Source organism: Salvelinus fontinalis, chromosome 25 (assembly GCF_029448725.1).
Source record: "Salvelinus fontinalis isolate EN_2023a chromosome 25, ASM2944872v1, whole genome shotgun sequence".
Taxonomy (NCBI): Eukaryota; Metazoa; Chordata; class Actinopteri; order Salmoniformes; family Salmonidae; genus Salvelinus; species Salvelinus fontinalis.
Window position 1 is genome coordinate 23671886 of NC_074689.1, and position 19661 is coordinate 23691546.

The following is a 19661-nucleotide window of genomic DNA, read 5'->3' on the forward strand; positions in this document are numbered from 1 at the left end:
ATGGGAAAATAAAAATAAATCAGCCAAGACCTCAGAAAAAAATGGTAGACCTCCACAAGTCTGGTTCATCCTTGGGAGCAATTTCCAAACGCCTGAAGGTACCACATTCATCTGTACAAACAATAGGATGCAAGTATAAACACCATGGGACCACGCAGCCATCATACCGCTCAGGAAGGAGAGGCGTTCTCTCTCCTAGAAATGAACGTACTTTGGTGCGAAAAGTGCAAATCAATCCCAGAACAACAGCAAAGGACCTTGTGAAGATGCTGGAGGAAACAGGTACAAAAGTATTTATACACACAGTAAAACGAGTCCTATATCGACATAACCTAAAAGGCCGCTCAGCAAGGAAGAAGCCACTGCTCCAAAACTGCCATAAAAAGCCAGACTGCAGTTTGCAACTGCACATGGGGACAAAAATTGTACTTTTTGGAGAAATGTCCTCTGGTCTGATGAAACAAAAATAGAACTGTTGGGCATAATGACCATCGTTATGTTTGGAGGAAAAAGGGGGAGGCTTGCAAGCCGAAAAACACCATCCCAACCGTGAAGCACGGGGAGGCAGCATCATGTTGTGGGGGTGCTTTGCTGCAGGAGGGACTGCTGCACGTCACAAAATAGATGGCATCATGAGGACGGACAATTATGTGGATATATTGAATCAAAGTCTCAAGACATCAGTCAGGAAGGAAGCTTGGTCGCAAATGGAAGCTTGGTCGCATCAGTCAGGAAGCTTGGTCGCAAATGGGTTGGAAGCTTGGTCGCTTCCAAATGGACAATGACCCCAAGCATACTTCCTAAGTTGTGGCAAAATGGCTTAAGGACAACAAAGTCAAGGTATTGGAGTGGCCATCACAAAGCCCTGACCTCAATCCTATAGAAAATGTGTGTGCAGAACTGAAAAAGCCTGTGCGAGCAAGGGGGCCTATCAACCTGACTCAGTTACACCAGGTCTGTCAGGAGGAATGGGTCAAAATTCACCCAACTCATTTTGGGAAGCTTGTGGAAGGGTACCCGAAACATTTCACCCAAGTTACAATTTAAAGGCAATGCTACCAAGTACTAATTGAGTATGTACACTTCTGACCCACTGGGAATGTGATGAAAGAAATACAAGCTGAAATAAATCATTCTCTCAACTATTATTCTGACGTTTCACATTCTTAAATTTATGTGGTGATTCTAACTGACCTAAGACAGGGAATTTTTACTAGGATTAAATGTCAGGAATTGTGAAAAACTGAGTTTAAATGCATTTGGATAAGGTGTGTGTAAACTTCGGACTTCAACTGTATAAACATTGAGTGTACAAAACACGAGAAACACCTTCCTAACAGAACAGCCTCAATTCATCGGGGCATGGACCACAAGGTGTTGAAAGCTTTCCACAGGGATTCTGGCCCAGGTGTGACAAGTTGGCTGGATGTCCTTTGGGTGGTGGACCATTCTTCATGGGAAACTGTTGAGCGTGAAAAACCCTGCAGCTTTTGACACCGGTGCGTCTGGCACATACCCCGTTCAAAGTCTCTTAAATATGTTGTCTTGCCCAGTCACCACTCTAAATGTCACACATACACAATCCATTCTCATTTGTCTTTTGGCTTAAAAATATGTTTTAAACCTGTCTCCTCCCCTTCATTTACACCAGGGGTTCCCAAACTTTTTTGGCCCACAACCTCATTTTGATATTTGAAAATGATTGCGAACCAAACCATGTGAAAATATGTAACTAACAGCCAATGTTTACTTTTTTATTTCGGGCTATGGCTGCTAATTGAAAAACAGTCTAACAGTATTTTTGATTGTCTTCTCAACTCACCATCACATACTTTTAATATGGGGCTATGCCAGTTAATTACAAATTAATCTGACATAATTTATCTTGTCTCAACACCACTAATGAGATGGGAGTGCTTGATGCATGTCGCGTCGCACCTCACCTCTGCTGTCACATCCAATCTGGATCAATACTAGGTTTTAATGCAGAAGAGAGCACTGAATCCAGCTTCACACAGATATGAGCTGGCGAAGAGTACCATGAGTTATAATGCTCAGAGGGAGACGTAGTGAACCGTGAATGTCCGCACCATTCGATCACATGACAGCTCAATAAGCTGTTCGATTTCACTTACCGGCATGTCAACTGAGCCAGGGTCACAGTCTAATGGGTTGAGAAGTAGGTCCCAAAGTGCTGTCCCAAGCATTGGAGGTGAGCAGTCATCACTCGTGTGGGACACTTACTGATGCTGTGTTCTGTTAGAAACATGCACAGCCAAGTGAAGGCGGGCAAAGTTAGCTTTTGAAAGTGTCTCTCCAATAAGACATCTATCCTCTGAATCCACTGATTTGGTCACTCATCTGTAGAATGTTTTTGCATTTCCTCTGCATGCTTGCGTTCAGTTCATTCACTTTCCCAAATATTTATGTTACATAGGCAAGCAGACACGTTTTATTATTTCATTACACAGAAAGTCAACAGTCTTTTTAACATCCATTGCGAATGACAACAGTTCCTCTCTCAATGTGAAAAACCTTTCCAACACTCCCCCTCGATAACCATCAAGCATTGGTGTGAAATAGAACATTGTCATACTCTGATCTCATATCTCCACATAATTTTGCGAACAGGCGTGTGTGCAGTGGATGTGGTTTGATGTAGTTTACAATCGATGTTACCTGCTGCAGTATATCTCTGAGTTCTGTGCTCAGCTCTTTTGCTGCCAGTTGCTCTCGGTGTATCCATTATAGCTCAGTGGGTGTATCATACAATGCGTCTATATGTCAGAGGGAGACACATTCATAACTAGAGTGTAGAGGCCTGTCGCCGTCCCGCCATAGATGGATGGAGCCCTATCTGTGCCAAAGCCCACCATTTGATCCCATGGAATGTGTTTTTCGTTAATGTAGCCACGCAGCACACTGAACAACCCCCGGGCCGTTTCATGCTCGGGAATCGTGAGACAGAACAACATGTCCTCTTGAATAGCATACCACAACATGTAGCGAACAAAAGTCAATGCATCTCGGCCCTCACAGCTAACGTCCATTTAGAGATCATACGGTGGGAAGTTGAGTTGTTCAGTCAGTTTCCTCTTGATTGCTAGCTATAGCATCAATTCTTCGTTTAACAGGGTTATCTGATAAAAGGTATTGATGTGAGTTTCTGAGCCTCTGCCTCCCCACTGTTTTCACCATATCAATTGCAGCCAGTTATATCAAAGTCTCTGCAATAGTTTTCATAGAGTAGCAGGCTTAGCCATTCTCTGTGGTAATGATTCAAGTGCAACGGTCAAGTGCAGCCTTTTCCCATGATCTAAGGATGCTCTCTCGTTGAATTTTATCTTTTAGATTTGAATAAATTTCATTTAGATTTAAGGTTAAACATATTACTATGATTTTTGATATACAATGACAATATAATATATGCAGTACCAGTCAAAAGTTGAGACACACCTACTCATTGCAGGGTTTTTCTTTATTTTTAAATATTTTCTACATTATAAAATAATAGTAAGGACTTCAAAACTATGAAATAACACATATGTAGTAACCTCTAATTGAGAGTCATATTAAGAGTCATATTAAGGTAGGTGTTTTCACACTGTTTGTTGTGGGTGGTTGTCTCCTGTGTCAGTGTCTGTATGTTACGCCACACGGGACTGTTCTCGGTATGTTTGTATGTTTGTTTTTGTGTAGTCAGTTTTTCCTGTTATTGCGTTCTTCGTGTTTCATGTAAGTTCGTCGTCCAGGTCTGTCTACATTCGTTTTGTTATTTTGTTAGTTTATAGTGAAGTTCGTGTTTTCGTCTTTTCTGTAAATAAATAATGTCAACTTCAGAAGCTGCGTTTTGGTTCAATCCATGCTCCTCCTCTTCGGATGAAGAGGAGGAGGAACACCGTGACAGTGAGTAAAACAGAACTCATTTGGCACAAACTTCCTGACCAGGAAGTGGAAAATCTGAAATCGATGCTCTCTTCTGGGTCCTGCCTATAAATGGGCATGATACCTATTAGTATACATGCACGTCATACACCTTCCCCTGGATGTCAAGATGCAGTGAGAGAAGAAATGGAGTGTTTATCTTGGTCTGAGATGGAATACGTCCTCTTGGAATGACGTGTCACCCATTTCCTGTTTTCAGGAAGGCGCGAGGTTGGACCTGGATTTGCCTTCTGAATAGCTTTCGTTATAGGCGACTATTATCTCCGGCCTTGATTTTATTTGATACATGTGACAATATCATCGTAAAGTATGTTTTTTCAATATAGTTTTATTAGATAATTGAAATTTTTTCGGGACGTTAGGCGTGTTGCGTTGTCTGCGTTTGTTGACGATGGAGAGCTTTGCGCCACTTCGCTAGTGTGCTTGCTAATTCAAGAGGGAAAAATGCCATTCTAAAACCAAACAACGATTGTTCCCGACAAAGGACCCCTTGTACAACATTCTGATGGAAGATCATCAAAAGTAGGACCCATTTTATGATGTTATTTCATATATCTGTCGTACATGTGTACTATTAGTTTGCGCCCAGATTTTGGGCACTCTCTCGCCATAACGTAAACTGGATGTTGTAATGAAGTTATTTTTAGAATTCTAACACGGCGATTGCATTAAGAACTAGTGTATCTATCATTTCCTATACAACATGTATTTTTTAGTTACGTTTATGAATAGTTATTTGGTCAGAATAGGTGATTGTCATAAAAATATCCGGACTTTCTGGGAAAAAGTAGCTACGTTAGCACAATGTATAACCACTGATTTCAGCTCTAAATATGCACATTTTCGAACAAAACATAAGTGTATGTATAACCTGATGTTATAGGACTGTCATCTGATGAAGCTTATCAAGGTTAGTCAAAAATTATATATCTTTTGCTGGTTTGTTACGATCGCTAACTTTTGCTGCTGGTAAATGGCTTGTGTTTCTGGCTATTGTGGTAAGCTAATATAATGCTATATTGTGTTTTCGCTGTAAAACACTTAAGAAATCGGAAAAATTTGCTGGATTCACAAGATGCATGTCTTTCATTTGCTGTACACTATGTATTTTTCAGAAATGTTTTATGATGAGTAATTAAGTATTTGACGTTGGTGTCTGTAATTATTCTGTCTGCTTTCGGTGCAATTTCTGATTGTAGCTGCAATGTAAACTATGATTTATACCTGCAATATGCACATTTTTCGAACAAAACATAGATTTATTGAATAACATGTTATAAGTCTGTCATCTGATGAAGTTGTTTGTTGGTTAGTTTGGTTGGTTCTTGGTTAGTTAGGTTGGCTTTGTGCATGCTACCTGTGCTGTGAAAAATGTCTGTCCTTTTTTGTATTTGGTGGTGAGCTAACATAAATATACGTGCTGTTTTCGCTGTAAAACATTTTAAAAATCGGACAAGTTGGCTGGATTCACAAGATGTGTACCTTTCATTTGGTGTATTGGACTTGTTAATGTGTGAAAGTTAAATATTTCTAAAAAATATATTTTGAATTTCGCGCCCTGCACTTGAAGTGGCTGTTGTCATATTGTGGGCGGCCTCGGGCTTGCAGCCAGAAGAAGTTTTAACATCTATTTAATGAACGGTAGCTAGCAGCAGACCCATGACAAGTGAGCGGTGTCGAGTAGCTGATGTCCTGTACGGTAAACAGTGACGCGAAAAAAGGAGCATGAGAGACGGTCTGTGGTTAGGCTGGCAAACATGAGTAATTTCCTCGAGCCGTCATGATAGATTTTTATTTTACTATTTTGGTACAAACATTTACCCGCCAGTGCGCCAGATAGCCTTCTGAGATTTACTCTCCAAACGGAAAATCTACCCGCATTTGGTGCTTGGCGGGTGTTAATTTCAGACCCTGATCCTACCCATCCATCTCTCCGTCTATCAGTCCTACCAATCCATCTGTCCGTCTCCCTGTCCTACCAATCCATCTGTCCGTCTCCCAGTCCTACCCATCCATCTGTCCGTCTCTCACTCCTACCAATCCATCTGTCTGTCTACCATTACATTGATTCATCCATGGCGTTTTCTGTTCGACCATTCACACCATAGTGGTTTGACCTTGTAGAAGTGTTATTTCTTGTCGCGCTGGTTCCACTGGAGTCACGATTTAGATGTGGCGTGTTTTATGTTTGACAAGGAGGGTTTGCTCTACATGCGTTGCCAGGTAGGGTTTCTATGAACTACTATATGCTACGATGTGGCACCCTGGGTTACTGTTCATCTAACCATCTCACACATCAGGCACCACAGCCCTCACCACCGCCGTTTTCATAGTGACAGGCCGTAGAGTGGCAAAGAGGCAAAGGCAACTTGTATTTATATCAGCAGGGTGTCTGATACCTGTGGAGCACAATGTAAAGGCTGAGAAGGGTCTGCAGGACTACAAGTTCCATGAAACCCTTGAGAAGAGATGAATGTGACGGCAACTGGAAAATTTAGTTTTCTCGCTAACATGGACATGGGAGTGAGAGAGGGAGCGAGAGAGAGAGAGAGAGAGAGGCAGAGAGAGAGGCCGAGAGAGCGAGTGAGAGTGCGAGTGAGAGAGCGAGAGAGAGGGGTGGCAGGAGTGAGGTGACAGGAGAGAGAGAGGGGTGGAGGGAGAGAGAGAGAGAGAGAGAGAGAGAGAGAAAGAACGAGAGAGAGGTTTGGTGGGAGAGAGCGAGAGAGAGAAGGAGAGAGAAGGGTGGAGAGAGAGCTAGTGAGAGAGGGACAGAGAATAGGGGTTGAGGGTGAGAGAAGATGAAGAAGAGAGTGAGAAGAAAGGAGGATGAAGAGGAGAGAGAGTGAAATATTTAAAGGGATGTGTTTGGAAAGTTTGGGGGTATAGGGTATTGGCACCCTCTGAAGATGACGAGAGGGAGGAAGGGGAGGGATGATGAAAAAGAGAGTTTGGAGTTTGGCTGGGGTGAGGCACAGCTTCTGAACCCCCTGGGGGTTTAAAGAAGAGATCGTGGAAAGTCAGGGAAAATGAAATATGTGGAGAGAAAATATTTAGATTTGATTAGGATCCCTTTTAACCGACGCCAATGGCAACAGCTAGTCTTACTGGGGTGTGACACATTACGAAAAATACATAACAGGCAAAAAACATTTTTTTTTACATTAATCTTAAAACATTAACATGCAGTGTGTGTGTGTGTGTGTGTGTGTGTGTGTGTGTGTGTGTGTGTGTGTGTGTGTGTGTGTGTGTGTGTGTGTGTGTGTGTGTGTGTGTGTGTGTGTGTGTGTGTGTGTGTGTGTGTGTGTGTGTGTGTGTGTGTGTGTGTGTGTGTGTGTATGCATCTATCAGTTCCACATACATGTCAGTACACACACAACAAGGAGGTCACATGGGGGAGAGGCGTTGTGCCATGAGGTGTTGCCCTTATTTAACACTAACAAGATAGACCATAGAAACCAGATTTACTGTTCACTAACAAGATAGACCATAGAAACCAGGTTTACTGTTCACTAACAAGATAGACCATAGAAAGTTGTGTTGATGCTGAGAACGGAATGTATGTTTTTAAATAACATTCTTGGAACGTTCTCTGAACATAACTAAAGTTTTCATGTGGTCTTTTTATGGAACGTTTTCTTAACGTTCTCGGAACAATTTGAGAACATTTCTTTAAATAGAACCACTAGGAAACGTGTACGAAACGTTATGCTGAAGTACTGAAACACAGAGGAACATTATTTCTTAATGTTCTCTAAACTATTTGAAAACATTCCCAGTGTCAAACCAGCTGGAGAATGTTCCTAGAACATTACCAAAATTGAAATGAAATGTAAACATGTTTGAACTTTTAGTAAACGTTCTGTTACTAAAGTAATGAAATATCAAGAAAATAATGTTTTTGTCAAGTTCCTTAAATGTGCTGAGAATGTTCCAAAACCAAGCAACTATCCTGCACCGTTCCCAGAACGCTGTGGCAAGGTTGTACGCAAAATAACCACAAGACAACCATGCATTCACCAATCTCCAAGAAACACATGGTTCTCAGAACGTTATGTGCTAGCTGGGATGTACGGTGGACTATGTGGTGAGAAGGAAGCTTAATAAGGGAGGTACTTGTTTAGAATTGTCAAGCTCTGTCTGGTTTTGGGAGTCCACTTGACATGCTGGCTCTTGACTACAACTCTTGTCCTCCATTCAGTCGTTCATGTATTCATCATAGCTAGTCATCAGACTTGAACTCTCACGTCACAACAGATGCAATTTGGAAAAACCTTCAAGTTTTAAACACAATCGTATTATATATATTTTTTAATCTGGAACGACTCCTTATATTTTCACTTCCAGTTTGCAATTATCAACAGTATGTGTCAACATCAGGAACACTGGTGAAGTGTCACTTTGCTCTCGATGACCTTCACTAATGTGTGAAATCTGTGGGCGAGGGTTCTCTGTTGCTATGGAGGTGTGTACGTATAAGTGATTTCTATAGGGATCACCAAAGCTGACAAGGATTACATTCCAAATGGCACCCTATTCCCTATTTAGTGCACTACTTTTGACCAGGGGGCCCATAAGGTTCTGGTAAAAGTAGTGCACTATATTGGGAATAGGGTGCGATTTGGGGACGTAACCAAAGACTAGACGGTCATGTGATGGTCACCATTTACTGAGAGTCAGCACCGTAAATACGGTAGCGGAGGATGCCTCACTTCCTGAGTTGTGTGAGCAGAGAGGGGGTCCACTTCAGTGCATCAGATGGCCAGAATGGGTTGATTGAGCATCTCTTAGGATGCCTTGCCTTAGTCATATCATGCGCTGGCCAGTTGGATTTCCAGTCATGAAGTCTGTAACTAGTGTTTGTGTGACTTCACCTCTGTGTTAAGCCGAGTCAGCCTCCTCTGTGTGTGTTGTGCTGCCATCTAGTGGACATGCTAGGACATGCAGCCCAACCTAACTGATATCGCTGTGATGTGATTCTTCCTTCCAAAGTTTTCTCTCTCTCACGCACAATCACGCACACAGTGGTGGATTTAGGTATAGGGGATATGGGCAGCCACACAATTTTTTGGGGAGTGGTGACATTTGCGCAATCGGCTTTCTATCGCTCATTTGCACGTCACGTCAATGATATCATGTCACCATGTGGGACTGTGGGTCAATTAAAACCTTGTCGCTCTGATTCTAGTTTGTGAGCTAGGCAGGCTACTGCCTGGGAAGGTCTCTCACTCAGAAGTACGGGATGGGGAAGGGGGTTGGGGTAGCTTGACCTCAGGTCTCCGCACTGGAAGCCCGAGGTTGGGGAAGCGGGGGAATCTATCAAATAGCGCACCTAACTTTGTACAGTACTAATGCAATTAGTCAAATCAGTCACACTACGAAATGCTACCAAATGAAACACAATTCATTCATAATACTGTGAATATATAGTTTCACAGACATATTGTTGCATTTTATTCTGGTTCGTTTAAAATCGAATCAACAGTGTGAACAGTAGCAGATCAAGTGAACAGTAGCAGATCAAGTGAACAGTAGCAGATCAAGTGAACAGTAGCAGATCAAGTTAACAGTAGCAGATCAAGTGAACAGTAGCAGATCAAGTGAACAGTAGCAGATCAAGTGAACAGTAGCAGATCAAGTGAACAGTGTGTACAGTAGCAGATCAAGTTAAAAGTGTGAACAGTAGCAGATCAGGTCAACAGTGTGAACACTAGCAGATCAAGTCAACAGTGTGAACACTAGCAGATCATGTGAACAGTAGCAGATCAAGTGAACAGTGTGAACACTAGCAGATCAAGTGAACAGTGTGAACAGTAGCAGATCAAGTGAACAGTGTGTACAGTAGCAGATCAAGTCAACAGTAGCAGATCAAGTGAACAGTAGCAGATCAAGTCAACAGTAGCAGATCAAGTGAACAGTGTGTACAGTAGCAGATCAAGTCAACATTGTGAACAGTAGCAGATCAAGTTAACAGTGTGAACAGTAGCAGATCAAGTGAACAGTAGCAGATGAAGTGAACAGTAGCAGATCAAGTCAACAGTGTGAACAGTAGCAGATCAAATCAACAGTGTGAACACTAGCAGATCAAGCCAACAGTGTCAACAGTAGCAGATCAAGCCAACAGTGTGTACAGTAGCAGATCAAGTGAACAGTAGCAGATCAAGTCAACAGTGTGTACAGTAGCAGATCAAGTGAACAGTAGCAGATCAAATCAACAGTGTGAACACTAGCAGATCAAGTGAACAGTAGCAGATCAAATCAACAGTGTGAACAGTAGCAGATCAAGCCAACAGTGTGTACAGTAGCAGATCAAGTCAACAGTAGCAGATCAAGTGAACAGTAGCAGATCAAGTGAACAGTAGCAGATCAAGTCAACAGTAGCAGATCAAGTCAACAGTAGCAGATCAAGTCAACAGTAGCAGATCAAGTCAACAGTAGCAGATCATGTCAACAGTAGCAGATCATGTCAACAGTAGCAGATTATGTCAACAGTAGCAGATCAAGTGAACAGTAGCAGATCAAGTGAACAGTGGCAGATCAAGTCAACAGTAGCAGATCAAGTCAACAGTGTGAACAGTAGCAGATCAAGTGAACAGTAGCAGATGAAGTGAACAGTAGCAGATCAAGTGAACAGTAGCAGATCAAGTGAACAGTGTGAACAGTAGCAGATCAAGTCAACAGTAGCAGATCAAGTGAACAGTAGCAGATCAAGTGAACAGTGTGAACAGTAGCAGATCAAGTGAACAGTAGCAGATCAAGTGAACAGTAGCAGATCAAGTGAACAGTGTGTACAGTAGCAGATCAAGTCAACATTGTGAACAGTAGCAGATCAAGTTAACAGTGTGAACAGTAGCAGATCAAGTGAACAGTAGCAGATCAAGTGAACAGTAGCAGATCAAGTCAACAGTGTGAACAGTAGCCGATCAAATCAACAGTGTGAACACTAGCAGATCAAGCCAACAGTGTCAACAGTAGCAGATCAAACCAACAGTGTGTACAGTAGCAGATCAAGTGAACAGTAGCAGATCAAGTCAACAGTGTGTACAGTAGCAGATCAAGTGAACAGTAGCAGATCAAATCAACAGTGTGAACACTAGCAGATCAAGTGAACAGTAGCAGATCAAATCAACAGTGTGAACAGTAGCAGATCAAGCCAACAGTGTGTAGTGTAGCAGATCAGGTCAACAGTAGCAGATCAAGTCAACAGTGTGAACAGTAGCAGATCAAGTGAACAGTGTGAACAGTAGCAGATCAAGTGAACAGTGTGAACAGTAGCAGATCAAGTGAACAGTGTCAACAGTAGCAGATCAAGTGAACAGTGTGAACAGTAGCAGATCAAGTGAACAGTAGCAGATCAAGTGAACAGTAGCAGATCAAGTGAACAGTGTGAACAGTAGCAGATCAAGTCAACAGTAGCAGATCAAGTGAACAGTGTGAACAGTAGCAGATCAAGTGAAAAGTGTGAATAGTAGCAGATCAAGTGAACAGTAGCAGATCAAGTGAACAGTAGCAGATCAAATCAACAGTGTGAACACTAGCAGATCCATCCAACAGTGTCAAAAGTAGCAGATCAAGCCAACAGTGTGTACAGTAGCAGATCAAGTGAACAGTAGCAGATCAAGTCAACAGTGTGTACAGTAGCAGATCAAGTGAACAGTAGCAGATCAAATCCACAGTGTGAACAGTAGCAGATCAAGCCAACAGTGTGTACAGTAGCAGATCAAGTCAACAGTAGCAGATCAAGTGAACAGTAGCAGATCAAGTGAACAGTAGCAGATCAAGTCAACAGTGTGAACAGTAGCAGATCAAATCAACAGTGTGAACACTAGCAGATCAAGCCAACAGTGTCAACAGTAGCAGATCAAACCAACAGTGTGTACAGTAGCAGATCAAGTGAACAGTAGCAGATCAAGTCAACAGTGTGTACAGTAGCAGATCATGTGAACAGTAGCAGATCAAATCAACAGTGTGAACAGTAGCAGATCAAGTGAACAGTAGCAGATCAAATCAACAGTGTGAACAGTAGCAGATCAAGCCAACAGTGTGTACAGTAGCAGATCAAGTCAACAGTAGCAGATCAAGTCAACAGTAGCAGATCAAGTCAACAGTGTGAACAGTAGCAGATCAAGTGAACAGTGTGAACAGTAGCAGATCAAGTGAACAGTAGCAGATCAAGTGAACAGTAGCAGATCAAGTGAACAGTGTGAACAGTAGCAGATCAAGTCAACAGTAGCAGATCAAGTGAACAGTAGCAGATCAAGTGAACAGTGTGAACAGTAGCAGATCAAGTGAACAGTAGCAGATCAAGTCAACAGTAGCAGATCAAGTGAACAGTGTGTACAGTAGCAGATCAAGTCAACATTGTGAACAGTAGCAGATCAAGTTAACAGTGTGAACAGTAGCAGATCAAGTGAACAGTAGCAGATCAAGTGAACAGTAGCAGATCAAGTCAACAGTGTGAACACTAGCAGATCAAGCCAACAGTGTCAACAGTAGCAGATCAAACCAACAGTGTGTACAGTAGCAGATCAAGTGAACAGTAGCAGATCAAGTCAACAGTGTGAACAGTAGCAGATCAAATCAACAGTGTGAACACTAGCAGATCAAGCCAACAGTGTCAACAGTAGCAGATCAAACCAACAGTGTGTACAGTAGCAGATCAAGTGAACAGTAGCAGATCAAGTCAACAGTGTGTACAGTAGCAGATCATGTGAACAGTAGCAGATCAAATCAACAGTGTGAACAGTAGCAGATCAAGTGAACAGTAGCAGATCAAATCAACAGTGTGAACAGTAGCAGATCAAGCCAACAGTGTGTACAGTAGCAGATCAAGTCAACAGTAGCAGATCAAGTGAACAGTAGCAGATCAAGTGAACAGTAGCAGATCAAGTGAACAGTGTGAACAGTAGCAGATCAAGTGAACAGTGTGAACAGTAGCAGATCAAGTGAACAGTGTGAACAGTAGCAGATCAAGTGAACAGTGTGAACAGTAGCAGATCAAGTGAACAGTGTCAACAGTAGCAGATCAAGTGAACAGTGTGAACAGTAGCAGATCAAGTGAACAGTAGCAGATCAAGTGAACAGTAGCAGATCAAGTGAACAGTGTGAACAGTAGCAGATCAAGTCAAAGGTAGCAGATCAAGTGAACAGTGTGAACAGTAGCAGATCAAGTGAAAAGTGTGAATAGTAGCAGATAGTGAACAGTAGCAGATCAAGTGAACAGTAGCAGATCAAGTCAACAGTGTGAACAGTAGCAGATCAAATCAACAGTGTGAACACTAGCAGATCCATCCAACAGTGTCAACAGTAGCAGATCAAGCCAACAGTGTGTACAGTAGCAGATCAAGTGAACAGTAGCAGATCAAGTCAACAGTCTGTAAAGTAGCAGATCAAGTGAACAGTAGCAGATCAAATCCACAGTGTGAACAGTAGCAGATCAAGCCAACAGTGTGTACAGTAGCAGGTCAAGTCAACAGTAGCAGATCAAGTGAACAGTAGCAGATCAAGTGAACAGTAGCAGATCAAGTCAACAGTGTGAACAGTAGCAGATCAAATCAACAGTGTGAACACTAGCAGATCAAGCCAACAGTGTCAACAGTAGCAGATCAACCCAACAGTGTCAACAGTAGCAGATCAAGCCAACAGTGTGTACAGTAGCAGATCAAGTGAACAGTGTGAAAACTAGCAGATCAAGTGAACAGTAGCAGATCAAATCAACAGTGTGAAAAGTAGCAGATCAAGCCAACAGTGTGTACAGTAGCAGATCAAGTTAACAGTGTGAACAGTAGCAGATCAAGTGAACAGTAGCAGATCAAGTCAACAGTAGCAGATCAAGTGAACAGTAGCAGATCAAGTCAACAGTGTGAACAGTAGCAGATCAAGTGAACAGTAGCAGATCAAGTGAACAGTAGCAGATCAAATCAACAGTGTGAACAGTAGCAGATCAAGTGAACAGTGTGAACAGTAGCAGATCAAGTGAACAGTGTGAACACTAGCAGATCAAGTGAACAGTAGCAGATCAAGTGAACAGTGTGAACAGTAGCAGATCAAGTGAACAGTAGCAGATCAAGTGAACAGTGTGAACAGTAGCAGATCAAGTGAACAGTGTGAATAGTAGCAGATCAAGTGAACAGTAGCAGATCAAGTGAACAGTGTGAACAGTAGCAGATCAAGTGAACAGTAGCAGATCAAGTGAACAGTGTGAACACTAGCAGATCAAGTTAACCGTGTGAACAGTAGCAGATCAAGTGAACAGTAGCAGATCAAGTGAACAGTGTGAACAGTAGCAGATCAAGTCAACAGTAGCAGATCAAGTGAACAGTGTGAACACTAGCAGATCAAGTGAACAGTAGCAGATCAATTGAACAGTGTGAACAGTAGCAGATCAAGTGAACAGTAGCAGATCAAGTGAACATTGTGAACACTAGCAGATCAAGTGAACAGTAGCAGATCAATTGAACAGTGTGAACAGTAGCAGATCAAGTGAACAGTAGCAGATCAAGTGAACAGTAGCAGATCAAGTGAACAGTAGCAGATCAAGTGAACAGTAGCAGATCAAGTCAACAGTAGCAGATCAAGTCAACAGTAGCAGATCAAGTCAACAGTAGCAGATCAAGTCAACAGTGTGAACAGTAGCAGATCAAGTGAACAGTAGCAGATCAAGTGAACAGTAGCAGATCAAGTGAACAGTGTGTACAGTAGCAGATCAAGTCAACATTGTGAACAGTAGCAGATCAAGTTAACAGTGTGAACAGTAGCAGATCAAGTGAACAGTAGCAGATCAAGTGAACAGTAGCAGATCAAGTCAACAGTGTGAACAGTAGCAGATCAAATCAACAGTGTGAACACTAGCAGATCAAGCCAACAGTGTCAACAGTAGCAGATCAAGCCAACAGTGTGTACAGTAGCAGATCAAGTGAACAGTAGCAGATCAAGTCAACAGTGTGTACAGTAGCAGATCAAGTGAACAGTAGCAGATCAAATCAACAGTGTGAACACTAGCAGATCAAGTGAACAGTAGCAGATCAAATCAACAGTGTGAACAGTTGCAGATCAAGCCAACAGTGTGTACAGTAGCAGATCAAGTCAACAGTAGCAGATCAAGTCAACAGTAGCAGATCAAGTGAACAGTAGCAAATCAAGTGAACAGTAGCAGATCAAGTCAACAGTGTGTACAGTAGCAGATCAAGTGAACAGTAGCAGATCAAGTCAACAGTGTGTACAGTAGCAGATCAAGTGAACAGTAGCAGATCAAATCACCAGTGTGAACAGTAGCAGATCAAGCCAACAGTGTGTACAGTAGCAGATCAAGTCAACAGTAGCAGATGAAGTGAACAGTGTGAACAGTAGAAGATCAAGTGAACAGTAGCAGATCAAGTGAACAGTAGCAGATCAAGTCAACATTGTGAACAGTAGCAGATCAAGTGAACAGTAGCAGATCAAGTCAACAGTGTGTACAGTAGCAGATCAAGTGAACAGTAGCAGATCAAATCAACAGTGTGAACACTAGCAGATCAAGTGAACAGTGTGAACAGTAGCAGATCAAGTGAACAGTAGCAGATCAAGTGAACAGTAGCAGATCAAGTGAACAGTGTGAACAGTAGCAGATCAAGTCAACAGTAGCAGATCAAGTGAACAGTAGCAGATCAAGTGAACAGTGTGAACAGTAGAAGATCAAGTGAACAGTAGCAGATCAAGTGAACAGTAGCAGATCAAGTGAACAGTGTGAACAGTAGCAGATCAAGTGAACAGTAGAAGATCAAGTGAACAGTAGCAGATCAAGTGAACAGTAGCAGATCAAGTCAACAGTGTGAACAGTAGCAGATCAAGTGAACAGTAGCAGATCAAGTCAACAGTGTGTACAGTAGCAGATCAAGTGAACAGTAGCAGATCAAATCAACAGTGTGAACACTAGCAGATCAAGTGAACAGTGTGAACAGTAGCAGATCAAGTGAACAGTAGCAGATCAAGTGAACAGTGTGAACAGTAGCAGATCAAGTCAACAGTAGCAGATCAAGTGAACAGTGTGAACAGTAGCAGATCAAGTGAACAGTAGCAGATCAAGTGAACAGTGTCAACTAGCAGATCAAGTGAACAGTAGCAGATCAAGTGAACAGTGTGAACAGTAGCAGATCAAGTGAACACTAGCAGATCAAGTGAACAGTGTGAACAGTAGCAGATCAAGTGAACAGTGTGAACAGTAGCAGATCAAGTGAACAGTAGCAGATCAAGTGAACAGTGTGGACAGTAGCAGATCAAGTCAACAGTAGCAGATCAAGTGAACAGCGTGAACAGTAACAGATCAAGTGAACAGTAGCAGATCAAGTGAACAGTAGCAGATCAAGTGAACAGTAGCAGATCAAATCAACAGTGTGAACAGCAGCAGATCAAATCAACAGAGTTGACAATAAAGTGCCTCGATGCGATAAGGTGTCTCAATGGTCCACAGACACACTGTGATGTCACTTCCTGTTCCTGTCCAGGTACCAGAACATCTATAGAACCATGGTGACTTAGGATGAGTGTTGCGGGCAGAGGTTAGAACGAAGTGGCAGCACAGAAACAGACTCTTCACCACAGGCCAGTGGTGTGTCTTTACCTCACCCCTGTTACACATAATCTAATCAATGCCATGATATTGACATAATCATATTGTATTGTCAATGTACTGTAATACTGTATACAGTATTGTGTTTTATACATCATATGTGACCCGATTCAGGAAACTAGGCGTATGTCGTAAGTCACGACTTCATAGAAGAGCCATTTGAACGAAAAAAAAAAAATGTTTTTATCGAAATGCGTTTTTGGGCAGAAATACCTTCTGGAACATGTGTACTTTCATGTGCCTTAATAACAAACGTGTATGCCATATGTAAATGTCAATACAATTGTTAAATTTCGAGCCTTGTTGGTTAAGCCACAGAAAAATACAAAGATAGCAACCTTTTCTACGATACATATCGTACATATATTGCTGTATATTTAACAAGTACTTTCTCTGTGTGCAGAGCTGAGAAGAGACGGTTCCTCGTCCCCGGTCAGCCATTGGAAAGGTCACCCTGTTCCTCCAGTGCCCCTCAAGTTCCTCACCCACCTCGAGTTCTTCACGGTCCTACACGTTAATTACGTAAGTGCTGTTCAGACAGGAATAGTGCTTCGCTCTTTGGATGTAATGTTTGACTGTCAGATCAACCATTATTTACCATCTCATTCTACCTACTGGTGATTCATTCCCCCTCTGAGTAAGTAAAACACTGCCCCTTGATTCCTACAGTATGTTGGTCTCTGTTGAACGACACAGTTCACCTCTGTCTCACCCTCGATCCTACCAGTGTACATGATGACACGGCACGTGTTAACGCTGACCTTGTTGCCCTAGTAACACGGCCCTAGTGTTTCCCCTTCCTCCCTCAGAGCACAGCACAAAAGACAGGTCCATTTTCAGATGACGCAACACTGCTGTTGCCTTGGTAAACTATGTGTATTACTGGCGATGGTCCTGGGACTTCACGGTCCTCTCACGGGCCGTGACCTCATCAAGCTGAGCCCAGCTGTTACGGTCAGGTCGACAGGGCGGTGTTCCATACCGATGAGCGATCTTTTAATAGTCTGGTTATTGATCCGTCAACTGTTGGAGTCGGCGCTCGCTGCAACTTCCTGTCAAAGCAAGAGGAGCAGATGTAAACGTCGGGACCTGTCAACTGAGAGCGAGAGAGAGAGGCGAAGAGGGAGAAATACTTCCCCTGGGCTAAAAAGGTGTTTATAGACATTTGATCTGATGGAAAGGTCAAATCGTGTTTAGTACTTACAAGGTCACCCGGTCAGATAACTGGTTGTTTGTGTCTCTCGTTTTTCACATTCCGTGACATTTTATTTCAGGTTGTGTCTGACAGCATACTGTAAACATAACCTTTCTGTGTAGACTGAAATCATTTATCTAATGACGTCTAGAATGTTTGTGTGGAGAGGACCTTCTGTGTGCATTTCACATTGAATCCAATAGCATTCAGTAGCACTACAGGCCAATGGGACTTTTATACTATCACACTATAGACACATCATGTTATGTCACGTGTTCTCTGTGTCCTGCACCAGGGTGCTTACCGGATACTCACCAACAGTACCTGTCTGAAGCACATGATCCTGAAGGTCCGGGCAGGACGCACATAACTTTGAGAGCAACCAGCACAACAGGGGACCTGGTGACTTTCCTCAACAAGTTTGCCGACACCCAGCTGAAGCTGCCCCGAGGATAGGAGATCAAGACAGACCCACAGGGCAAGGTAAAGGGCTGGACCTATTTTCATAAAGCCTCTCAGAGTACGGGAGATGATCTAGGATCAGGTCCCACCCTGTCCATGTGTAATCTTATTCATTTTGATCTTTAAAGGCTAAACTGATTCTCGACCAGCTGTGCACTTTCCTTCTAAAATGTTTTATGAATACAAGCCCAGCTCAATCATCTAGTCCATAAAAATCTCCTAGTTCTGTTACATTGGACAGGTGGTGCTATATCTGAAATGGCCAATAATGGAGATTCAGTTTATTCGACTTTCATTCCACAATTCCGCAGTTGAAGTCAAATGGAAGCTTAAGTCATCTGATGTTAGGATTCCACCTACACCACAGTGGAAGCTTCAGTTATCTGAAGATAGGATTCCACCTACACCACAGTGGAAGCTTGAGTTATCTGAAGATAGGATTCCACCTACACCACAGTGGAAGGCTCCATCCTATATCAATCTCTGTCATTTTTTTCCTCTTATTTTCAGGTCGTTTTTCGTGGACCACAACAGCCCGGCAACGACCTTCAGTGACCCCAGGATCCCCGTACAGAACGGCCATCTGCCCAACCACCGGACCCACCGGACCCACAAGCAGCACATGCTCAGGAGATGTGAGGGTTAGGGTTAGAGGTTACACAGCTACAGGAGAGGTGAGGGTTAGGGTTAGAGGTTACACAGCTACAGGAGAGGTGAGGGTTAGGGTTAGAGGTTACACAGCTACAGGAGAGGTGAGGGTTAGGGTTAGAGGTTACACAGCTACAGGAGAGGTGAGGGTTAGGGTTAGAGGTTACACAGCTACAGGAGAGGTGAGGGTTAGGGTTAGAGGTTACACAGCTACAGGAGAGGTGAGGGTTAGGGTTAGAGGTTACACAGCTACAGGAGAGGTGAGGGTTAGGGTTAGAGGTTACACAGCTACAGGAGAGGTGAGGGTTAGGGTTAGTGGTTACACAGCTACAGGAGAGGTGGGGGTTAGGGTTAGGGTTAGAGGTTACACAGCTACAGGAGAGGTGAGGGAAAAACACTTTTTGATAAACTACTAGACAAATCTGACACAATGCATTCATACCCAAGTGGATCTGTGTCTGTGAATCAGGGTTGGGTTCAATTCGGCCGTCAATTCAGGAAGTGATTTGAAAATTAAATAAAAAGTTTGAAATAAATAGTTGTACCTTTCAGTTTATTGTCGAGTCATCGAAAATAGATGTCCCTTTTTGAATTACTGACTTGGAATGTCAGTTTACTTCCTGAATTGATTGACTCCCTTCAATAGTGGGAATGCATACCGATGGCGGCCCCGTGGACTTACCACAAATTCCTTGTTTTGCTAAGTTCGCTCTGTTGTATATTGCTCTGCATTACTCTTTTTTTTGTACGGTCGTTAGCAGAATATACATGATCTCAATTTTAGCTTCAAGACACCGGCAATTTGAA